The sequence below is a fragment of the Lactuca saligna genome, chromosome 9 (assembly GCF_052625555.1).
Source record: "Lactuca saligna cultivar CGN05327 chromosome 9, ASM5262555v1, whole genome shotgun sequence".
Lineage (NCBI taxonomy): Eukaryota > Viridiplantae > Streptophyta > Magnoliopsida > Asterales > Asteraceae > Lactuca > Lactuca saligna.
In genome coordinates this window covers 123,693,910-123,718,949 of record NC_136425.1, presented here as the reverse complement: position 1 = coordinate 123,718,949, position 25,040 = coordinate 123,693,910, and the positions used below count along the sequence as shown (strand labels likewise).

At 42.5% G+C, this 25,040-nt stretch overlaps 1 pseudogene; it reads right to left on the bottom strand.

Annotated features, from left to right (window-relative positions):
• Positions 1-5,910: 5,910 nt before the first annotated feature.
• Positions 5,911-6,028, bottom strand: LOC145018932 (5S ribosomal RNA; annotated as a pseudogene).
• Between the last annotated feature and the right edge of the window lie 19,012 nt (positions 6,029-25,040).

The following is a 25,040-nucleotide window of genomic DNA, read 5'->3' as shown; positions in this document are numbered from 1 at the left end:
GGCCTTCCCAAGCTTATTTGTCACGTAAAGTCTCAGTCTTGGTTGCCATGCAATGCATACAAGGCTTATTTTGAAGAAACAACCTTCAATATGGCAAGTATAGCTTCTAATTCAAATGGATGGGCATAAAGCTTGTCATAAGGGGTCTCCTGGACCTGCTAAAGTCCAGATCTAGGTTCCATGTCTCCATGGGACCTCTCATACTTCTTATTCAAGCCAAGAAAGGCAAGAAGAAACCCTAGATTTAGCCCATCAACACAAAACACGAAGATTGGCTCAGAAAGTTACCTCAAGAAGACCCCCTTGATGAAATGGCAACAGATCTAAGCTCCCCAACACTTCAAGCTTGCTCCTCTCCCTCCTTTCCTTGTACTAACACACAAAATGAAGAACAAAAGGCCTTCAAACACACACACAAGGGCTTACAGACGTATGGAGGCTCTTAGGGTTCAAGGTGGCCGCATATGAGGGCCATAAGGTCCTTTAAATAGAGCTTAGGGCCGGGGAATTAGGGTTTCATTAAACAGCACGGACTCGTCGAGTCCATCCCTTGGACTCGCCGAGTCCGGACGCGAACCCCCGCTAAAAACCGCGACCCGACTCGACGAGTTCAACCACCAACTCGCCGAGTCCCCTCACAGAATGCCAAAATATATAAGGAAATGAAGATACCTGGGGATCCGGGCTGTTACAAATCTCCCCCACTAGAATAAGACTTCGCCCTCGAAGTCCCGCTTAGTCAAAAAGCTCCGGATGCTGCTCCCGCATCTCCCGCTCCGGCTCCCAAGTCATCTCTGATCCCTTCCGATGCTGCCACTGAACCAATACCAGGGGCACCTCCTTGTTTCTCAAAACCTTGATCTTCCGATCTTTGATGGCTACAGGTCTTTCTGCATAATTCAGACTTGCATCCACCTGAATATCTCCTAACGGAACCACCGCTGATTCGTCGGCTATACATTTCCGCAGCTGCGACACATGGAAAGTGTCGTGAATCTGTCCCAACTCTGCTGGCAAGTCTAAACGGTAGGCTACCCGTCCCACCCTTGCAATCACACGAAAATGACCAATATACCGGGGCCCCAACTTGCCCCTCTTCCTGAATCGAATCACTCCTTTCCAAGGAGAGACCTTTAGGAGCACGAGATCACCAACCTGGAACTCAAGCTCGGACCGTTGCCTGTCTGCATAACTTTTCTGCCGGCTCTGAGCGGTCAGCAACCTCTGCCTGACCATCTGAATTTGCTCGGTCGTCTGAAGCACGATCTTCGTGCTACCCATAACCTGCTGTCCCACCTCACCCCAACAGATGGGGGTGCGACACCTCCGCCCATACAACAGCTCAAAGGGCGGCATACCAATGCTCGAATGATGGCTGTTGTTATACGAGAACTCTACTAGAGGTAGATAGGTATCCCAACACCCTCCGAAATCCAACACACATGCCCGAAGCATGTCCTCGAGCGTCTGAATGGTCCGCTCACTCTGGCCGTCTGTCTGAGGATGATATGCCGTACTGAAATGCAACCTAGTACCCAACTCTTCATGGAATTTCTTCCAGAACCTGGAAGTGAAACGCACGTCACGGTCCGAAATAATCGAGATTGGCACCCCGTGCCGAGATACTACTTCCTTCACATATAACTCGGCCAACTTCTCCGCAGAAGAGCTCTCACTAATAGCTAGGAAATGAGCGCTCTTTGTTAGTCGATCCACAATTACCCAAATCGCATCGACTCCTCTCACCGTTCACGGTAACTTGGTAATGAAATCCATAGAGATTTGTTCCCACTTCCATTTGGGAATCTCTAGCGGTTGCAGCTTACCGTGCGGTCGCTGGTGTTCGGCCTTGACCTGCCGACAAGTCAAGCACCTCTCGACGAACCAAGCGACATCCCTTTTCATACATGGCCACCAGTACTCCTTCTTGAGATCCAAATACATTTTCGTAGCACCAGGATGAATCGAGAATTTCGATCGATGTGCCTCCTCCATCAAAATAGTGCGCGCACCGCCCACAAACGGCACCCAAATCCGCCCCTGAAAAGTCATAAGCCCCCGAACATCCGTAACAAATCCTGGTACCTGACCCACCACCCGTTCCTTCTTCTGGTGTTCCGGCTTTGCAGCCTCCATCTGAGCCCCTCGAATAATGTCCAGAATCGGGGTCAAAACCATCAACCTCATACAAATGTCTCGGATCGGGGCGCTATCTGCCCTACGGCTCAAGGCGTCGGCTACCACATTAGCCTTGCCCGGGTGGTACAGGATCTCACAATCGTAATCCTTCACCACATCCAACCACCTCCTCTGACGCATATTCAGATTTGGCTGATCCATCAAGTATTTCAAGCTCTTATGGTCCGTGTAAATCGTACACCGAACCCCGTACAAGTAGTGTCGCCAGATTTTGAGGGCAAACACCACCGCCCCCAATTCCAGGTCGTGCGTGGGATATCTCGACTCATGAGGCTTCAACTGCCTCGAAGCGTACGCTATCACATGACCCCTCTGCATAAGTACCGCCCCCAAACCCGATATAGAGGCATCACAATATACCACAAAGTCCTCCATCCCTTCCGGGAGTGCAAGCACTGGAGCCTCGCACAATTTCTGACGAAGCGTCTCAAACGAAGACTGCTGCTCCGGTCCCCATGAAAACGCAACACCCTTCCGGGTCATCCTAGTAAGTGGCACAGCGATCTTGGAGAAGTCCTTGATAAATCTGCGGTAATATCCAGCCAAACCCAGAAAACTCCTGATTTCGGTGGGCGATCTCGGCACCTCCCACCTCAGCACCGCCTCAATCTTGGCCGGGTCGACCAATATTCCTTTCTGGTTCACAAGATGCCCGAGGAATTGGACCTCTCGCAACCAGAAATCACACTTGGAGAACTTGGCATACAGCCTCTCCGATCTCAAAACCCGAAGAATCTCCCGTAAATGCTCCTCATGCTGGTCCCTAGTCTTCGAATATACCAAGATATCATCGATGAATACGATCACCGACCGATCCAGCATCGGTCGGCACACCCTGTTCATGAGATCCATGAATGCAGCCGGGGCATTGGTGAGCCCAAAAGGCATCACTACAAACTCATAATGTCCATAACGAGTCCTGAAGGCAGTCTTTTGGATATCCTCCTCGCGATCCCTCATCTGATGATATCCCGACCTCAAGTCAATCTTGGAAAACCAAGATGCCCCCTGCAACTGATCGAATAGATCGTCGATTCTAGGTAACGGGTACCGGTTCTTAATCGTCAACTTGTTTAACTCCCGATAATCGATACACATCCGATGAGAACCATCCTTCTTTTTGACGAACAAAATCGGCGCTCCCCAAGGCGAGCTACTGGGTCGAATGAATCCCTTCCCCAACAGCTCCTGAAGCTGCGAGGATAATTCCAGCATTTCCGGTGGAGCGAGACGGTAAGGCGCCTTGGCGATGGGCGCCGCCCCCGGAATCAAATCGATACGAAACTCCACCTGCCTCTCCGGAGGCACGCCTGGTAACTCCTCGGGGAACACATCCGCAAACTCGCGTACAACCGGAACGTCATCAATCGAATTGGGCCTCTCCGCGGTCACACGAGTATCCATCACATAGGCTATGAATCCATCACAGCCCTGCTGCAAACTCTGCCTTGCCCTGGCCGCCGAACAAAATGCTGACCCACACCGGGTCCCTTCGCCATAAACCGTGAGCACTCCCCCACTAGGGTCTCTAATCATCACCAGCTGTCTCTCGCAGTCAATGACAGCTCCAAACTTACTCAACCAATCCATGCCCACGATGATGCAAACATCCCCCATAGCTATAGGGACTAAGTCTATAGGAAACTCGACCCCAAAAATCTCGAGTACGCATCCTCGAATCACCTCGGTGGCGTATACTGCTCTCTCGTTTGCTATAGCAACTCGTAGGGGATGACTCATCGTCTCCCGATCGATATCGATGTACTGGCTAAAGGCCAGCGAAACAAAGGACCGACTCGCACCTGAGTCGAACAATACCAAAGCAGGCACATGATTCACAAGAAAAGTACCTACGCATATAGGAATATAAGCATAATGTCTCAGCATAAATGTAAATACGTGAAAGAATACATACCGGCCACTACATCAGGCGCCGCGCGGACCTCTTCCGCAGTCAACTGGAAAGCTCTCCCACGAGCCTTCGGGGCCTCGGTCTTCACTGGCCGAACCTCAGGAACCCTGGCAGCAGGCGAAGATCCCTGGCGAAGCTGGGGGCACTCGGCCTTCCGATGGCCAGTCTGGTTGCAATGGAAGCAGACCATAAATCCCTTGGGGCAATCCCTCGCAATGTGCCCCTCCTTGCCACACTTGTAGCAAGCACCCAATCGACACGCCCCCTCATGACCCTTGCCGCACTTCCCACAAGTACGACTCTTCTGTCCTACGGATCTCAAATCAGCGGACTTGGTCCGCTTGGCTGCCGGCTGCGACTGCGTCGGCCGCCGATCCATCCGCTGAGACTCGGCCTCCTCCCTGGCCTGGGTCTCCAACTCGATCTCCTGCTTCCTGGCATTCGCCTGAAGCTCAGCAAAAGTCTGATATGATGAGTTCGATACGAACTCCCGGATGTCTCTCCTCAGCACTCCCAAATACCGGCTCATCCGAGCCTGCTCCGTGGACACCTGCTCGGGGCAGAACATCGCCCTCTCATGAAACTTCCGCGTGATCACTGCAACCGAATCATTACCCTGCTTGAGGGTCAAGAACTCCTGAACCAACCGTTCCCTCTCTACCGGGGGAACATACTCGTCTCTGAACATAGTAGTAAATCTCTCCCAAGTCAAGGCTGAAACCTCCGCGAGAGTGAAGTTCGCCGTCACGAACTTCCACCAATCCTTCGCTCCCAGGCGGAGCTGGTTCAGGGCGAACCGCACCCTCAGATGCTCCGGATATGAACAAGTATAGAAGCATCCCTCAATATCGGCAATCCACCTCATCGCAGCAATCGGATCCTGAGTCCCGTCAAACTCTGGTGGCTTCGTGTTGCTGAACTCCCGGAACAGCAACGAGTCACCCCCCTGTGGTCTGGCAGCAGCCACAGCTGTGGTAGCTGCAACAGCGGCAGCCTCAGACAACGCGGCATACCGCTCATCAAACGTCTCCATCAGCGTGGTCTTGATAGACCCAAACATTTCCGGAATCTCGGCCCGGATCGCTGCAGCTACCTCCTCATGGATCATCTGATGGAGCTCCTCGTCAGTCACCCCACTCGTGCCAGGTCTGTGTCGTGGTCCAACCATGATGTCTCTGAAATACAACAAAAGAATATCAGAGACCCTATCGGGCAAAAATCGCACTCGATAACGCAGTCCTGCTCAGTTTTCGATACTCAGGGGTTCCCACTTGGCTGCCTACTGACCCGGTGTCCTTAGCAGTACGGGCCCAATACTGCCAGTTACACCGCGTCGGTATTCACCCAAGTCATCCTCCCCAACCTCGAATCCTGAGCACTCTATTCTTTCCATACTCTTGTTACTCACTCGCTCTCGAGCACCCCAAAGAAGCAAGTTTTTCCTAGACTAAGGCATCACAAAATCAGGCCACTCTAGCCCTAATATGTATACCTAGTCTACTAGCATGCGTATCATATCATATCATATATCGTAACACATATAATAAGAGTATTTTGGGGATTTTTTACCGTTCGGGCGCTGGCTGACCGTACACACTTTTTCTTCGTAGGTCGTCTCACCTTTCAAAATTTAAATTTCGATTGTTTAAATTAATTTTTTTTTTTGTAAAAACAATTTTCTCCAATCCCCGGCTTGAGTCCAGTTACACCCGAAGGTGTACCCGAATCCCTCAAACCAAGGCTCTGATACCATTTGTAACACCCCCCTCTGGCACGTATCACAATATTGTCCGCTTTGGGCCACTCGGCACGAGGACTTCCCAGGGGGTCACCCATCCCGGTACTACTCCCGCCCGACCACGCTTAACTGCAGAGTTCTTATGGGATCTGCTGCCCTCACGGCTTTAAAACGCGTTGTGACAAGGAAGGTATCCACACCCCTTATAAGGAGATGTTTCGTTCTCCTTCCAAGCCGATGTACGATCAGGTGCAACCCACCTTCACCCCCCATTATAGGGTTCGACGTCCCTGTTGAACACATCGACCCGTGCCCTAGCTCTGATACCAACTTGTAACGTCATAAAATTTCCAACCAAAAATTTTCATTTTTACAACCATTAAGACATGAGTAATTAATTTAGATTTCCAAAATAACGTCGTAGTCTCTAACGATTACATAACAAAAGATAAAATAGTTTCCCCGAGTGTGTGTACGATCACGCTGGCGCCTTCCCACGGTCCTCACTCGTACCTTAAACACATACGCAACAACTGTAAGCATAAAGCTTAGTGAGTTCCCAAAATACAACATACGCACATACGCCTTTCCAGGCCTTGACCTTCCGGTCCATGTATTTCAGGGGACTTCCGTCCTGACTGGGTAAACCTTCCGGTCCTACCCACATCAACCTTTACAGTCCATATGACCACGCCTTCCGGCCCATATCAAACATATCATACATGTCACATATAGCAAATAACTTAACACACATAAAGTATATATTCCATATCATAATCGACCTTCCGGTCACATAGTCAAAACCCTTCCGGGTACAGTATAGTGAGAAGACTCACCTCGTATGCCTTGCTAAACTGCTACCCGTAAATCCTGGAATCACACGGGCTCGAACCCTCGAGCTGAAATCCTCCTACGATATATATAAATCTATAAATATTACTTGAACCACTAAGGTGGACCATTCAACTCAAGTCAACACCGGTTGACCCGGTCAGCAGTCTTTAGTTAATTTGGACTAGACTCGGCGAGTGCACAATAGTGACTCGGCGAGTCTACGCGTTTTTACCAACTCTCAAGAATTTTCCCTTTGACTCGTTGAGTGCTCCCCTGACTCGACGAGTTCCACCTGGGCCTGAATCACAGGGTCACCGCGACTCAACTCGCCGAGTCTAAGGCCAACTCGGCGAGTCCCATCCTGACTCGGTCCACCTGTCAAAACCTTTCCAACTCTCTGCGACTCACTGAGTCGCCCACAACTCAGTCCAGTCTACAAACAAGATGGTCTCAAAGACAATCTTCAAGTGACTCGTCGAGTCTGTTCTTCGGACTCGGCGAGTCCATGCCATGCACCAGCTAAAACTGGCTCTTGCGGTCAGATCCGTTCCATAAATACATAGATCTGGCCTTCCCAAGCTTATTTGTCACGTAAAGTCTCAGTCTTGGTTGCCATGCAATGCATACAAGGATTATTTTGAAGAAACAACCTTCAATATGGCAAGTATAGCTTCTAATTCAAATGGATGGGCATAAAGCTTGTCATAAGGGGTCTCCTGGACCTGCTAAAGTCCAGATCTAGGTTCCATGTCTCCATGGGACCTCTCATACTTCTTATTCAAGCCAAGAAAGGCAAGAAGAAACCCTAGATTTGGCCCATCAACACAAAACACGAAGATTGGCTTAGAAAGTTACCTCAAGAAGACCCCCTTGATGAAATGGCAACAGATCTAAGCTCCCCAACACTTCAAGCTTGCTCCTCTCCATCCTTTCCTTGTACTAACACACAAAATGAAGAACAAAAGGCCTTCAAACACACACACAAGGGCTTACAGACGTATGGAGGCTCTTAGGGTTCAAGGTGGCCGCATATGAGGGCCATAAGGTCCTTTAAATAGAGCTTAGGGCCGGGGAATTAGGGTTTCATTAAACAGCACGGACTCGTCGAGTCCATCCCTTGGACTCGCCGAGTCCGGACGTGAACCCCCGCTAAAAACCGCGACCCGACTCGACGAGTTCAACCACCAACTCGCCGAGTCCCCTCACAGAATGCCAAAATATATAAGGAAATGAAGATACCTGGGGATCCGGGCTGTTACAGATATGTTATGGATCAAAGAAATAACTTACCAAAGATGTGAACTACTTGATGAAAATCCTTAGATTTCAAGCCAAAATTTCGAGATCTTCAAAGGAGAAGAAGATGATCTTGAGAGTAGTTTAGAGAGAATTTTTGGTGAGGTGTGTGTTTGTGTTGTGTTTGGCCGAGGATAGAAAGAGATAGGGGAAGAGTGAATTTGATGAGATGTTTGCATTGAAATGTGAGTTATAAGCATGGAAATCCTAGGGATAATAAAGAGGTGGCAATGGAAGTCAACCCTTCCTTTCTTTTGTGGTTTGCGCCGAGAATGGAGAGGGGAGGGAAAAATAATTGGGCCTTGTATGCTTAAGCCCATTTTATGGTTAAGTTAGATGATTTTTGGCCCAATAAAATGAAAGAGTAATTTTTATGACCTGTTAGCGCTAATTTAAACTTGTTATGGCCCAATAAGTTCCATTAAGGCATTTTATTTCATTCTAGCCCCAATATGTCCCAAAACATTAAAATAAATGGAAGTGGGTCTAATTAGAGGCCATTTAAGAGTTCTAAACCCAAGATAGTCCAATTGGAAGCTTATTGGCCCCTTGGGCCCTATAAGGAAATCCTAGTCCAAAAGGGAGTTAAACCGGGATTTATAAGGTTTCCAATTCTTTGTTGACTATTTGTAGGGCTTGCATGAAGTGTTCGATTGAAATTCTGTTACTATTGAATGAGCATCATACATGTTTCCACATTGTTGGTTTACATTTGTTATCATTGTTCGATGTTTACAAGGCACCAAATTCCTAGTTGTGACATCATCCCCCCGTTAGAGGGAATTTCGTCCCGAAATTCGTTTGAAAGCTGGATTTGAGAATGCGAGAATAGGTGAGGGTACTTCTGCTTCATCTGGTCTTTGCGTTCCCATGTGAATGTTGGACCATGCTTTGTGTTCCACTATACCTTCACAATCGGAATGCGACTTTGCTTAGTACGCTTCACCTCCCTATCTATGATTTCGACTGATTCTTCGACGAACAGGAGATATTCGTTGATTTATATTTCTTCAAGGGGAATGACGAGGGTTTCATCGGATAAGAACTTTTTCAAGTTTGAAACATGGAAAACAGGGTGTACACTGCTGAGCTCAGCGGGTAGTTGTAGTCTGTACACCACTGGACAATTTCGGGCAATAATCTTGAAAGGTCCAATGTATCATGGATTCAATTTTCCCCGTTTTCGAAAATGAATGACTCTTTTCCATGGAGAGACTTTTAACAACACCCGCTCCCCGACTTGAAACTCCAAGGGCTTTCGCCTTTTATCACCGTAGCTCTTCTGTCGGTCGCGCGATGCTTGTAGTCGGGCTCTGATTTGAACTATCTTTTCCGTTGTTTCACGTATGATCTCCGTCCCATCAACGTCTTGTCTGATGTTAGTTCTTTCGCTAGCTGGGTGTCACCTACCTCAGCCCAACACAACGGTGATCTACATTTACGCCCATACAGCGCCTCGAAAGGAGCAACTTTGATGCTCGTGTGGTAACTGTTGTTGTATGAGAATTCGACTAAGGGTAAGTGGGTATCCCATGACTTCCCAAAGTCTATCACACAAGCGCGAAGCATGTCTTCAAGTGTCTGAATGGTTCTGTCGCTCTGACCATCCGTTTGTGGATGATAAGCAATGCTCATGTCGAGATGTATTCCTAGGGATTTTTGAAGTGATTGTCAAAAATGAGAAGTGAATCTACTATCTCTATCTGAGATGATAGACACTGGCACTCTGTGGAGTCTCACAATTTCCTTGATGTATAACCTCGTCAACCTTTCCATCTTGTAGGATTCTTTTATTGGCAGGAAATGAGCGGATTTCATCAATGTGTCGACTATTACCCATATGGTGTCCAATCCATCTGATAACTTGGGTAGTTTGGTTACAAAGTCCATACTAATCCTCTCCCATTTCCACTCGGAAATTTCTGGTTGCTATAATAGTCCCGAGGGCTTCTGATATTCCACCTTTACTTTAGCGCAAGTAAGACATTTTCTAACATAGGTGGCAATCTCTGCCTTCATGTTAGGCCACCAATATTGTTGCTTAATATCCAAGTACATTTTGTCTGAACCCGGATGGATGGAGTATCGTGTCTTGTGGGCTTCATTCATGACTACCTCTCTAAATCCCTTAAGTTTAGGGACCCAAATGCGGTTCATGAAATAGTATGTTCCGCCCTCTTTCACTTCGAGGTTCTTTTCCATTCCTCGTAATGCTTCGCTTTTTTTGTTCTCTTCTTTCATGGCATTAGACTGGGCTACCCTGATCTAAGAGGTTAAGTGGGATTGGATGGTTATCGAGAGAGTTTTCACACGACGATTCGAGTATTCTTTCCTACTCAATGCATCAACTACCATGTTAGCCTTGCCTGGGTGGTACTTGATTTCACACTTATAATCGTTTAGTAACTCAACCCGTCTTCGTTGCCTCATATACAATTCTTTTTGATTTAGGATATTGTTGAGGCTCTTGTGGTCCGTAAAAATGGTGCACTTTGTATCGTACAGGTAGTGCCTCCAGATTTTTAAGGCGAATACCACAACTCCCAACTCCAGATTGTGGGCTGTGTAATTCACTTCGTGTGTCTTTAGTTGATGTGATGCATAAGCTGTCACCTTCCCATGCTGCATAAGTACACAACCTAAGCCCTGATTCGACGCATCGCAATATACTACGAAATCTTATGTTCCTTCCGGTAATGATAGCACCGGCACGCTGCAGAGTGCTTGTTTAATAGTTCGGAATACATCTTCTTGCTTGTTCATCCATTCAAACGATACGCCCTTTTGTGTAAGCATGGTAAGCGGTTTGGCTGTCTTAGTGAAATTCTGGATGAATCTCCTGTAATAGCCTGCGATACCCAGAAATTGGCGAATTTCTGTGGGTGTTGTTGGGACTGCCCATCCTTCGATGGCTTTGACCTTAGAAGGATCCAGATGTATTCCTTCTTGGCTAACAACATGACCCAAAAAGTTCTCACTACGAAGGCAGAACTCACACTTAGAGAGCTTTGCGTATAGCTTTTCGGTTCGCAAGGTTTCCAGGATTTGTCGAAGATGTTGGCCATGCTCTTTTTTGCTTCGAGACTAAACTAGAATGTCATCAATGAAAACAATGACAAAGTTTTCGAGGAATGGTCGGAAGATTCGATTCATTAGGTCCATGAATACAGCAGGGGCATTCGTTAGACCGAAGGGCATTATAACAAAATCATAATGTCCATATTGAGTTCGGAAAGTGATTTTGGGGATATCCTCTTCCCGGACCTTGAGTTGATGGTACCAAGATCACAGATCTATCTTTGAGAAGTAACTAGCTCCTTGGAGCTAGTCAAATATATCGTCGATTCGTGGAAGTGGATAGCGATTTTTGACAGTGAGTTTATTTAGCTCTCTGTAATCAATACACATCCTAAAATATCCATCATTCTTCTTGACAAAGAGAACTGGAGCTTCCCATGGTGAGAAACTGGGTCGGATAAATCCTTTATCCAAAAGTTCGCTGAGTTGACTAGACAATACTTGCATCTCTATACGAGCTAATTGGTAAGGCGATTTAGTTATGGGTGTGGCTCCTAGCACAAGGTCAATTCGAAATTCAGTTTGTCTTTCTGGGGGTATCCCTGGAAGATCATCAATGAAGACATCCGGGAATTTGCGAGCTACTGGGATCTCTTGAACATTGACTTCCTCCTTGGATTTGTAACTATATGAGCCAGGAACATTCAGTCTTTCTTTCGCAGATACTTCTGTGCCTTGATGCACGAGATAAGACGAAGGTTTGTGCTGGGTTTGTCTCCGTATACAATTAGGGTTTCGCAATTTGGGAGGTGAAGGCGAACGACCTTCTCATGACACATAACTTCGGCATGGTGGGGGCTTAACCAATCCATGCCAATAATCACATTGAAACTCCTAATGGAAACATTCATTAAGTTTATTTGAAAGACGTGTTGATTTAAGGCTAGGGTACATCCGATATAGATTTCCTCGGTGGATTCTGTTTTCCCATTAGCTATTTCCACCGTGAAGGTTTCATCAAGCTTCTGGGGTTGTTATTTTAACAAGTGTTTAAATTTATTGCTCACAAAACTTCTCTCTGCTCCGGTATCAAATAGGATGTATGCATAAGTGTGGTTTAGGAGAAGCATACCGGTAATAACGATGGGATCCTGAACCACTTCTCCCTGTCCCATATCTAGCACCCTTCCTGCTCCTTCGTTTCCAGGGTTGTTGGTGTTGGGGCAGTTTCGAAGGATATGCCTAGTCCTTCCACATACATAACAGGTGGGGCTTGATCCCGTGTTATTGCCGCCATTGTTTTTGTTGTTGTTGTTGTTATTGTTGTTGCTGTTGCTGTTGCTGTTGGTGGTGCTGCTGCTGCTGGTGCTGTTGTTGGTGCTGTTGGTGGTGTTGTTGGTGTTGTTGTTGTTGCTGTTGTTGTTGTTGTTGCTGCTGCTGCTGTTGCTGCTGCTGCTGCTGTTGTTGCTGCTGTTGCTGTTGCTGTTGTTGTTGCTGTTGCTGTTGTTGTTGTTGTTGTTGCTGTTGTTCCTCCATGTCATCATCAATCTTGTGAAACTCATAGTCAGTGTCTGTGTACTCGTCAGGTCCAACGCCGTGTGCTTCCCCCTAATCTCCCTCGGGCTAGTCCTCAATCATTCCATGGGCCACTAGGGCCTGGTAAAACCGAACGCCCTGGTGCTCCCCTTCCATAGTAGCTGAGAGGGGGTATATGAACAAGCTATTATCACTCCTAAGATGTTTTAATTATTGTATAAGTTGTGTTGATGTTCTTCTTTTTGGTAATAGAGGGGTACGTTGTTAGGTTTACTTACTATCGCGATTTCCTTGGGGCCTGCGTTAGTTGTACCTCAGAGGAAATGTAGTTGATCAGGCTACATTCACTCCTTACTACGACTATGAATAGTCCCGACTTAACCAAGATGTCAGCATTATCTTGTTTGGTTTGGAACTATGCTATAAACCTGGCTCTGATACCAACCTGTCACACCCCCGAACCAAACGGTGGAAACGTTCGAGGGCTCACGTGACTTAAATTGAATACCATCACAATGAATATACATGAATCATAACATAAACATCACCATGCATCAATATATTACAACTGGAATAGTTCACATCAAGTACTTTTTTTAACATTACATATCCATACATAAATTGTTTGATAAATATCATAAACAAAACACTCTAACATACTTGGTACTTATTCTTCGGTTTACCTGTTACCTGAGAATACAAGTTATTTTGAAAAACGTCAACATATGAAATGTTGGTGAGTTCATAAGAAATGTTGTGATAAAATGTTTTTGTGTAGTTTGTAAAACCCAGAAAATCTGATATTTTCGGAAAAGACCATTGTTTATAAAAAAATGTGAAGATCCGTAAATATATGCATGATGATTTCAAAAAAACATGTATAATTGTAGAACCTTAGTATTGATTTTTCAAGTGAAATTTGTTGAGGTTCCTCGGAAAACCCGATGTTTTCCGAATACATAAAATACAATGATTTCCGAAATTGTTATACCACCACAATGAATGATTTTTGAATACTCTTCCTTGATTACTCAGGTAGTGTTGGATTAATTAAGGTTTGTGAGTTGTTATAAGCATGCATTAGAAATGCCTAGTTTATAACTACAGTTTACGAACGATCCTTAGAGGTGTCGCTCGTTATAACTCACTTAATCCAACCACCTTGATTACTCTCGATTATCGCCTAAATCCGTTTACTCTGATTACCCATAAGCCTAGCAAACGAGGAAAAGGAGGGGTACAATCCTGCTACTTCCGTGAGTTTACTTTAGGCCATCAGGGATGCGAAAGACTCGTTGGTCCACCTCACATTTGTCTACCTTGACCTTACTGGCAATACTATTGGATCACTAAGACCCAAAAGCATTTGAGAGCCAATTAAGGTCCCTTTATATGGAATTGGGCCATAGGAGGCCCAATAACACATAAGCGTTATCCCTTTGGTACCAAAGATCTTGATAATGGACTTGCAAGGTCCAACAAGCATGATTTAAAACTTCTAAGCCCAAAGTTTGAATAATTACTCATCTTAGGTTTCGCATATCTATTGGAGGGTTTGATTTTTACGGTTGATGTAATGGTATCGATTTGAGACCGATCGATTCATTGTAACGATATTTGGAGTTAAACGTGTATTCGTCTTTTGATTTTTCGGTAGTCGTGGTTTTTGCATTTTTGACTAAACGAAACAATTTGTGTAAAAGTAGAGGTTTGCCCCTTTTTACACCTTTCTTTTTATAAAAATAACAAATTTAGTCCTTTATAAAAGAAAAGACATTTTTAGCCCTTTAAACTTTTTCTTGACGCTTTTGTATCATAAATTTGTTGAAATGATGGATTTAACTCAAAATTTACTTTGTTAACTGTTTTAGTCCTTTTAGGATAGAAATTTTCGGTTAAAACCCAACTTTTCATAGTTTTTACAATTTTGGCCCAAAATCCCAAAACTTCACATTTTTGAACCTTTTTTTGGGAATAAATAGCATTTTTCACACTTGAATTAGTTTTATTACACTTATTATCCCCTGTTTTGCAGAATGTTTTATTTCAGCCCCTTTAAATGACATTTTTCGCAATTTTTGGGCTTGTTGGGTCGAAAAGCCCAAAATTAGCCCATCAAGCCAAAAATTTACATTTTTAGTCCTTTTAAAATTTTAATATTCAGAAAAATAATTATTGAAACTTTTTTGGCTATTTTGACCCTTACGAAACCGTGAGTTGGAAACTTTTAACCCAAGTTTGGTATTTTTGACAATTTGAGCCAAAAAATGGGTTTTTTATGTTGGAAATATATTCATCATAATCTTATAAGTTATCATTCTTGACTAGTTAAGTGTAAAATAACTTAAATCATGTTTTTTTTCCTTTCCCATGTTCTAGATCTCGAGTTTCACCCCTTGTTGGTTGCATGTTCATCATAGAAACATATAAAAACACACATACATGCATGGAATCACACATAGCATACACATACACATAGATCTACACATTTTTCTTGTATTGTCCCCCATAAAACACATAAAAACCAAAAAGAGAGGGGTATGAAGCTCACCTTGAGTTGTAGTTTCGGTTTTGAAGAGAGAAAGTGATGAAAGTTTCGATCCTAGCAAGTCCTCTTGGTAAATCTCGAACTTCGATGATTTCTAAGAGAGTGATCATAATTTTGTATGAGATAAGGGGGATTGTTGGTAAAATGAAGAAGATATGTTATGAATCAAAGAAATAACTTACCAAAGATGTGAACTACTTGATGAAAATCCTTAAATTTGAAGCCAAAATTTCGAGATCTTCAAAGGAGACGAAGATGATCTTGAGAGTGGATTAGAGAGAATTTTTGGTGAGGTGTGTGTTTGTGTTGTGTTCGGACGAGGATAGAAAGAGAGACGGGAAGAGAGACTTTGATGAGGTGGTTGCATGGAAATATGAGTTATAGGCATGGAAATCCTAGGGATAATAAAGAGGTGGCAGTGGAAGTCGACCCTTCCTTTCTTTTGTGGTTTGGGCCGAGAATGGACAGGAGAGGGAAAAATAATTAGGCCTCGTATGCTTAAGCCCATTTTATGGTTAAGTAAGATGATTTCTGGCCCAATAAAATCAAAGAATTATTTTTATGACCTATTAGGGCTAATTTCAACTTGTTATGGCCCAATACGGTCCAGTAAGGCATTTTATTTCATTCTAGGCCCAATATGGCTCAAAATATTAAAATAAATGGAAGTGGGTCCAATTAGAGGCAATTTAAGAGTTCTAAACCCAAGATAGTCCAATTAGAAGCTTATTGGCCCCTTGGGCCCAATAACGAAATCCTAGTCCAAAACGGACTTAACCCGGGATTTCTAAGGTTTCCAATTCTTTGTTGACTCTTTGCACGGCTTGCATGAAGTGTTCGATTGAAATTCTGTTGCTATTGAATGAGCATCATACATGTTTTCACATTGTTGGTTTACATTTTTTATCATTGTTCGATGTTTACAAGGCACCAAATTCCTAGTTGTGAAGGTTAGAGAGAGAAAGAATAACCTTCGGTTATCATAGTCGTGAAAAGAGTATTAATTAGAAATATTCATCCTTTGTGATAGGCGGAGGCTAGTTCTATATTCGGGTACGAGGTTATTTGCTTGCTTGTTTGTAAGGTGAGTCTTCTCACTATACTTACCATGAGTGGTATCTTTGTGTGACTGAGATGTCCTATGTGCTTACATTGTGTGTTGTGATATCCTGCATTATTTCTTTGTGATTTATGTTTTATATTATTCAGAGCTTATAGAGTTAGGACCGGAGCATCCATCATAGTTGTGGGACCGGAGGGCCCACTGAGATACATTGACCGAAGGGTCTTACTGTGTTATAGCATCGAGTGGCTACATAGCTATGCGTGGTATTTTTGGGAAATCACTAAGCTTTGTGCTTACCGTATTATGTGTTATGTGTTTCAGGTTTTTCTCAGGATCACAAGAAGGCACCGACTTGATTGTACACACCAGCAAAAGAGTTATGTGTTGAGGATCCTGTATTTTAATCAAACATATATAGAGTGGCAATTTGTAAATCAAATAAATGCAATTTTGTGAAATGTGTTACAAGAATTATGTAATTTTAAATGAAAATTTACGATGTTACAAGTTGGTATTAGAGCCTTGGTTTGAGAGATTCGAATGCACCTTCAGGTATGTCTAGAGTCAAACTAGGTATTCGACAAAAATTTCAAAATTAATGATTTTTCTAAAACGAGTAAGAGTTTCTAAGAGAAAACGAGAAGGAGCAGTGTGTAATCAGCCAGAGCCCGGACGGTGATTTCCCAAAATACCCTTACTCATTTGTGTTATGAGTTATTATTGAGATATTAGTGACACATGCTAGATGATAGGCTAGGTATTTCATATGTTAGGGATTGAGTTACCTAAAACTCGAAATAGAGATCGAGAGACTTTTGGCCAAAACAACCTAAATGAGAATCAAAGGTCTCAACAATAGTAGTGCAACGATGAAAAGTCTGATGAAACCGGACATCGGATGAAGAAGTTATCGATTTTTAACGGAATTTTCGTGTCCGGCCCGTTAAAAATAAATAATTAAAAATAAAGCCCAAATTAGCCGATGAAGTCTAAACGAGAGTTGTAGATGATTTTTCAGCTACGCGTGCATATAAAGAACGTCGAAAACGGAGCTTGTACGCGAAAATTATGGATTTTACAAGTTCGGGGTCCAAAATCCAAGGCTGTCAGGCCCCCACGACGTGGCACAAGCTTGCCGCGACCCGAAAAGTGACTGAGGGCATCCAATCAATGGAAGAGGATAAGTTTGACTCCCCACGACGTGGCCATACCTTGCCACGACGTGGCACACACCAGAAATGCCCCTATAAACAAATTTCAAGGGCTCCGCGTTCCATTGCTCAATTCCCTTCTTTCTCGCGCCGAAACTCTGCGTTTAAGCCCCCGAGACCCTCCCAAAGCCCCGGTTTTCACCTTCAAGTCCCGAAGGAAGGTTTTGTGTTCCCGAGATTCCCGAGAATCCTAAGATTTTCCCGCGTTTTCAATTCTTCCTGTCAAAGTTCTGCTCGATTCTTCTCTCGACTACTTCAAATCAACCATTTCAATAAAGTGAGTTCATACCCCTATAAGTCACACTTTTAAATGTTTTATAAATACTTTTATATGCTTTTATGGGGGGGGGGGGGGGGGGAATACAAGTAAAACACTCGATTATTACCGTGTGTTATATAATAAAGTTTTATTGTACCCTTTTTATCAACGGAATCATATGTGATTTATAACTATTATAGGGAAACTTTCGTATGCAAAATATATCGCGATAACATCATAACTTTTGAAATGAAAAATGTTGTTATATATATATATATATATATATATATATATATGAATCAAACACCCTGCGTATACGGTATGTATATGTGTCCATCTTTGGTACCACAAACATACGATTAATTTGGCATGAAAAACATCAATCTTTTGCTATACTTACTGTTAATAAATCAATCATATGGGATTTATAACTAGTATACAAATGATTTACTATAGGTTTAGCAGTTTTACCAAACATCTTACTTAAAAGGACTTTCTTAAGACGTTTTTACGTGTTTAAAGCTCTTTGTCAAACTGTCTTACACACTGTAAGCTTCCTTTCAAACTCTATTACAAAGGTTTTTTCAAACAGAGGTTTTCCGTATACATAAACTGTATTATCAAACAAAATACTTTCAATCGTTTTATAAACTGACATCAGGTCATCGTTTCTTATTATTAAACTTTTTAAAGGTTTTAGAAAACTTCTGTTACACTTTTATATTATAAATTGCATGCCTTTATATGTATAGTTATATAAGAAATGTTTAAAAGACTTAGGAAAGCTATCCACCCTGTTTCCTTTTCCTTGATTTGGATGTGGTCTGGTGGGATATCGGGTACCCGTCCGAAGGTCGTCTAAATATTATTTATATATGATGTATACATATATAGGCATCAAGGTTCCATTAGTCAGTTCAGTGCCTTTGAGTAGCAAAGGTATACTTCCGGTTATACTCGTACATTACTAGTAACTATAATAGGTATAGTTAGGAGATACCACTTACTATTCCAAGTACAAGGAATCACACAAGAGTCAGTTCATTCATGAGTCTATACGAGTACATTAGATGATACATGAGTATGTTTACATAGCTACACTTACATGAGTAGGTTTACATGAATACTTTTACATGAATACTTTTACATAGATATTATATGGCGAATTACTATTATATATTATATGTCTAGATACCATTATAGGTATACTTTAAGGGACTAACTATTCCTACACCCAGATGTTAGCAACAGAGGTAAATGCACATCTACGGATGTCTATGGTTGATACCATTATAGGTATACTTTAAGGGACTAACTATTCCTACACCCAGCTGTTAGCAACAGAGGTAAATGCACATCTACGGATGTCTACGGTTGATACCATTATAGGTATACTTTAAGGGACTAACTATTCCTACACCTAGATGTTAGCAACAGAGGTAAATGTACATCTACGGATGTCTAAAGTTAACATTGTTAGTTATCCTAGTATAAAGGGATAATATGTAAGCTAGTTGTATTATTACCATTATCTTGTGACTCATTCATATAACCGATGAGGTGAATTGTATTTGAGTATCCTGGTACCAAAGGATACAATTTCTTATATTAATAATAATTGTCGAACAGTCGGGTCTTGGTAGAAGGCTACTTTCAAAACAGTCGGGTCTTGGTAGAAGACTACTTTCAAAACAACTAGGTCTTGGTAGAAGACTACTTTCAAAAACAGTCGGGTCTTGGTACAAGACTACTTTCAAAATATCTAGGTCTTGGTAGAAGATTTCATCTATACTAATAGGAATCATAGGGATTTCTAGGGTTTACCAAACGGTTTCGATTACTTACAAACATTTCCACACTTATACAAACTTTCTTTCATAACAATATCAAGTCTATCATTACAAGTTTTACAAATCAAAAACACATTAATACTTATGAATTCACCAGCTTTTTGGCTGATACTCGCTTTCAAAATAACTTGTATTCTTAGGTCACAAATAGACAAGTACGACGACCAGGTTTTGTGAAGATGCAGCAGTCCAGACTCGTCTTATTTTCTGATTATTCATTTTACTGTTGTATATTATGAAAGAACACACTTGTAATTAAAATTATACTATTAATGCAATGGATGATGTTGTTGCTTGTTTACTACTTTACATTGTTGTGATACACTACATGACGTCCTCCGCCCCAGAACGTTTCCGCCGTTCTCGGTTTTGGGGTGTGACAATTGATGATTCCTATGTGTTTCAATTTTTGAGATGGGAATATTTCGAAGTTACAAGTTATACGAGAAGAATATCGGTTGTGAGATTCTAAGAGCGTACATTGTGGTATCTGAGTATGATGTCATGTAACGCCCACAGATCCGAGTTAGTCAATTTAGAGACAATGAGCATCAAAAATGAGTTTTTGATGGAAGATTATTTAGAAGGATTGATCTTAACAAAGTTTTAGTATATTTTACAAGGGTTTCATACATATAAAGAACACCGAAATCCGAGTTATAACGAAGAAGTTATGGCCCATCGAAGTTTTACGGTAAAACCGACATGGCACCGGGAGACGTAAATAGTGAATTTACGATAGAGGACTTTTTAGCCTTAGTGATCTAAAAAAAAGTTGTAGGATACTTTAAACATAGAACATACAAAAAAAAGAACGCCCAAATCTGACTTCGTATGATGAAGTTATGAATTTTATAAGATTTGGCATACCAGTGCACGACCGAAAACTTGAATTTTAGTTCGAGCGGTTTTTGGCGGACACAACCTAAACGAAAATCGAAGATCTTGTTAATTGTAGCGCAAGGGTAGAAATACAGATGAAAACGGACATCGGATGAAGATGTTATGAATTTTTAACGGACTATTCCTATCCCAACCTGTTAAAAATATAACTTTAAAAATAAAGTCACTATTAGCCAACAGAGTCTAAATGAAAGTGGTAGAGCACGGTTCCGCATACACGTGGATATAAAGAACATAAAAAATGGAGCTCGTATGCGAAAGTTACGGATTTTAGAAGATAATTAGTTTTTGGGGTAATCTGTGAGTGACACGTGGCGCAATTTGGGCCACCCCTTCTTCCCCACGGCTTGGAACAAGATGGCGACACGTGGCAACGAACTCCCTGCGTTCATCTAGGGAACGCACCACGTTCCCGAACGCGATGCACTCATTTTGGGAACGCGCTGCGTTTGCACCGAAGTCAACCAATAAATAGAGGCGTAAATCACTCCCAAAACTCACACCTTCACCCTTCTTTCTCTCACAATATTCCAAACCTATTCTTCCCAATCCCTAGCAACTTCCAAGTGCTAGAGGCGAGTCCCAGAGCGCCAGAAGGCTCCAAGAAAAAGAGCTTTTCAGCTCAAGAACGCTGCTCCAGCGAAGCCAGGTTTTGCGAAAAACCCATTGTAAGTGAGCTACGCCTACCCTATCGTTAGTATAACTTATGTTTTAATATATTAATGTTATTAGGAAATTATAATAACTATTTGGGCTATTATTATGATTTATAATAACACCGTTATAATATCTTTTAACTACTCGCGGTATGGGGAATCTGGTTTAAAGGGTCGCATAGGGTTGTTAGATTTCAGAAGTGCTTTATGCCAAAAATGGTCCTGCCCTCCAGTGTTTTATGTCTGACCCTTGTCTGTATATAGTGGTTGAGAAATATTGTTTCGTGCTTATATAATAGTAATAATAGCAAGACTATTAATTAGTCTCGGTGAATATTAGACTAAACTCTAGTGGTAATGATACTAGGTTTTGACAAAGGAAAATTGTGTTACTGGTAACGAAGTGCTGTCCGAGTGCCGAGTCACCACCTTTTCAAGTGAGTGCATGGTCCCTTTCATCTTACACATAAATATGAAGTATTTTATATAAACTACATGATATGTTTGCATATTATCTGTATACTTGCTATCTATGCTGGATGAACGATTTTATACAAGTTCTATATGATTTAAACTGTATATGTATTTATATCTAGATAATATGTTGGGAAAAATATGGGTAGATGAAATATGAGTTGGATGATGAGTTGAGACGTGATATAGACCATGAGGTAAGGTGAGAGGTAGGCGATGTGAGAAGCCTTTTTCCTAAATGCTAACCCCGTCATCTAGCAGAGTATGGATGACAACCATAGACTAATCTACACAGTCCAGTGGAACACTAGCATGCTCGTAACATATAGGTGTTGTGAATGTTGTGTTCACCGGTGTAATATAAAACCCATTGACATGTATTGCGAGTGGACTCTCGAAAACGATACTGTCACTAAACAAAATAACCTTAACATCTGTGCCCGAAGGACAATACCGGCAGCTGCGCCTCAAAGAGAATGTCAGAATTATGGCAGCTGCACCTAAGTGATAGAACTAACAGCTGTGTCATTGACAACGATGGACTTCGTACCTATTCCTTAGGATAATCCTTAGGATTGAATAAGCGAGAAATACCTGATTCTTAGGGTAGATCCTTAATAGTAAAGAAGATAATGGAGATGGGTAATTGGGTTAACTGTTTGATGATTAAACATAATAATTATATTATTGTGGGTTGAAAGCCCTATGTACTCACTAGGTTTCCCAACCTGACCCACTCAGTTTATTTATATCACAGGTGTTGATATGAAGTCACATTACACTGAGAGACTAAGGAGATATAGATAACTAGTGATAATGAATGTAAGTTCTGTTTATGCTTATGTTTCTATATTGATGATGACATCCCAATGTTTTAAATGAATAAAAATACATTTATTCGGAAATGCTTTGATAACGTATTTATCATGTTTTACTGGGTACAAATTTTGCAACATTTTTATTAAAAGAAGTACTCTGATTTTTATAAAGCATAAACAAAATTGGTCTTTTCTGGCCGTGAAAATGGGGATGTCACATGTCGTGAGTATGAGATCAGTGGTTAAGGAAAGTCATTGTGAGGTTCTGTGATGGTGTACAAGGTATCCGAGTATAATATCCTAAATTTTGGAGTATTTTTTAGTCTTGAGTTTGAGATGGCAAGTGGTGTATCAAGTATCTATGGTTCTAATGGGAGCCCTTTGGCTATTTGACTTCAATCGAGATTATAAAAAAAATGTGAATTTTAGCAAGAAAATGAGTTTTTTCATGGTGGTTGCCATCGGGAGTAGTGATGCTTATTTTGGATGGGTGTGTGCACCTATCTATGTTGGGTCATAGAGCATGAGTTAGTGAATGCAGTGTAGCGTCCACTTGAGGATGAGATTGTGGGGTGGTAAGAGAAATTGTTGTAAGACAATGGGGAGCTGTAGCATCCATGAGTTAGTGTGAGAGAGTGTCGTGATACTACGGGAAGTCGTAGTATTCACTAGGCAGCGAGAGGGTTTGGTGATACTACGGGGAGCCGTAGTACTCACCAAACAACGAGCAAGCATTGTGAAACTACGGGGAGCCATAGCTTTCACTGGTCAGAGGGAGAGCATTGTGAAACTACGGGTAGCCGTAGTTTTCACTGGTCAGCAAGAGAGTATTGTGGAAATGCAGGAGAACCGTAGCTTTTAATAGCCAGCGAGCAAGAGAGAAGCATTACGAATCTATGAGGAGTTGTAGTATTCTCTAGTCAGAGTAGGATGCAAATGAGTTCTTAGGCATGGGTAGCCTTACCACTTGAGTCTTCTGGAACCTGGTTTTTGGACCAGGAGGAGAATGGGGTCTTCGTGTCGACCGGGGATTGTTGTATCCTGGGTTGAGGAGGGATTATCGTAAGTGGAAGGAATTGGATAGATGGTGTGGGCATAAATTCGCAAATTGCGGGTGCGGGTCGAGTATCAGATTGGAAATGAGTGGTTCCAATTCTACGTTGCACCATACTGTCAAGTTTAAGTCGGATCTAGTGGTCTATTGAGAAGGAGAAATGAGATTCCGGACTTAGAGGATGTCTTAGACCTGTGTGGGTCAGTTCGTTTGTATGGAAAGGACCGCAAGATGTATGGAGCTAATGAGTAGTAGACAAAAGAGGTTGAGGGTAAGAAGATTTTAGTTGGGGTTGTAGTATTCGCTTGGGTAAAGCAAACATCATGACTTGTGTGTCACACTGGGCCGAGATAGTTAGTGTGACAAGGAAGTTGGTGAGATGTTTTAGGGTATGCAATGGGTAACCTTTGGAGGTTCAACTGTTGGGTCCGGAGATGACCTGGTGCTCAGTGTTAAAAGGGATATTTGAGAAGGGAGTTGGGGTTTATGATTATTACATGTCAGAGGATATTTCTAAGCAAGCATGATCTTTTTCATGTGTCTGAGGATAGGGTATTAAAAGTTCATTGTTAAGATGGGTTTTGATTGTAGTATAGCGGATGGGTCCCTGGTGTGATGTGATCCTTTCATTCCTTGGAGTATGATATGGATTGTTTAATATGTTTGGTATGAGTGATCGGTATCTAATTTTTGGGCATTAACTTGTTCCTATTAGTTGCAACGAGAGAATCAAAGGGGCAGTGAGTTATCGGGGTTTCTTATTCGAGGAGCGAATAACATGGTGATATCTTGAAAAGGGGGTCTGGCAATAAGACAGGCTACTAGAGTTTCCAGATTCTGGAGAGTCAAAAGGGGTATCGTAGCTGCAGAAAGTTCTACCGTTTTCCAGGTTTGGGAGTTCCTGTTTGGATTCAGGCATCCATGGAGGAAGATAGCTATGTGGTATGAGATACTTTCAGTGGTGATTTTTGGGTTATTGCGTTCGATTTATGTGTTGTTGAGGAGTGATTTCGAGGGCAAAATCTAATTCAAGTGGGGGAGAATTGTAACATTTGGACATTTAGGTATATTATTGTGTATTTAATTTTGAGATTTGGAGTGACTCGATGAGTTGTGAGTCCAACTCGTCCAGTAGAGTCGAGTTGCCCGCATGTGATTAATGAATGGAATCGACGAGTCAGAGAGCCGACTCGCCAAGTAGGTGCTGGGTAGAGAAACCCTAATTTTTTGGGGTTGGGGCCTATATAAGGAAACTTATGCCCCTATTTCTGCCTCACCAGCTGCCTAACCCTTCTGTGTGAAACCCTAAACGAGAGTAGTGACCTAAGAGAGTCTCCAAGCTAACCTTGAAGGATTTTAGTGCATCTTTGAGGAGGAATAGGAGTTTGTTTAGCAAGAAACAAGAAGGAGTTGTTGGGGTTGAAGCCATTTCGTCTACAGCTTCAAGAGGAAGGTAAAAATATTGAATCTTTCCCCTTTATTTGGTTAGATATCATGAGTTGATAAGTTAGGGTTTTCATCTCATATTATTTGGGACTTTGAGAATACTAAGTCATCTAGAGGTTTAAACCTCAAATATGGACCTTGTGAGGTCCTTAGAGCCGAAAAGTCCCAACTTTATTCATCTATATAAGGAGTATGGTGGTTAACACCATAGAGAACATGTAT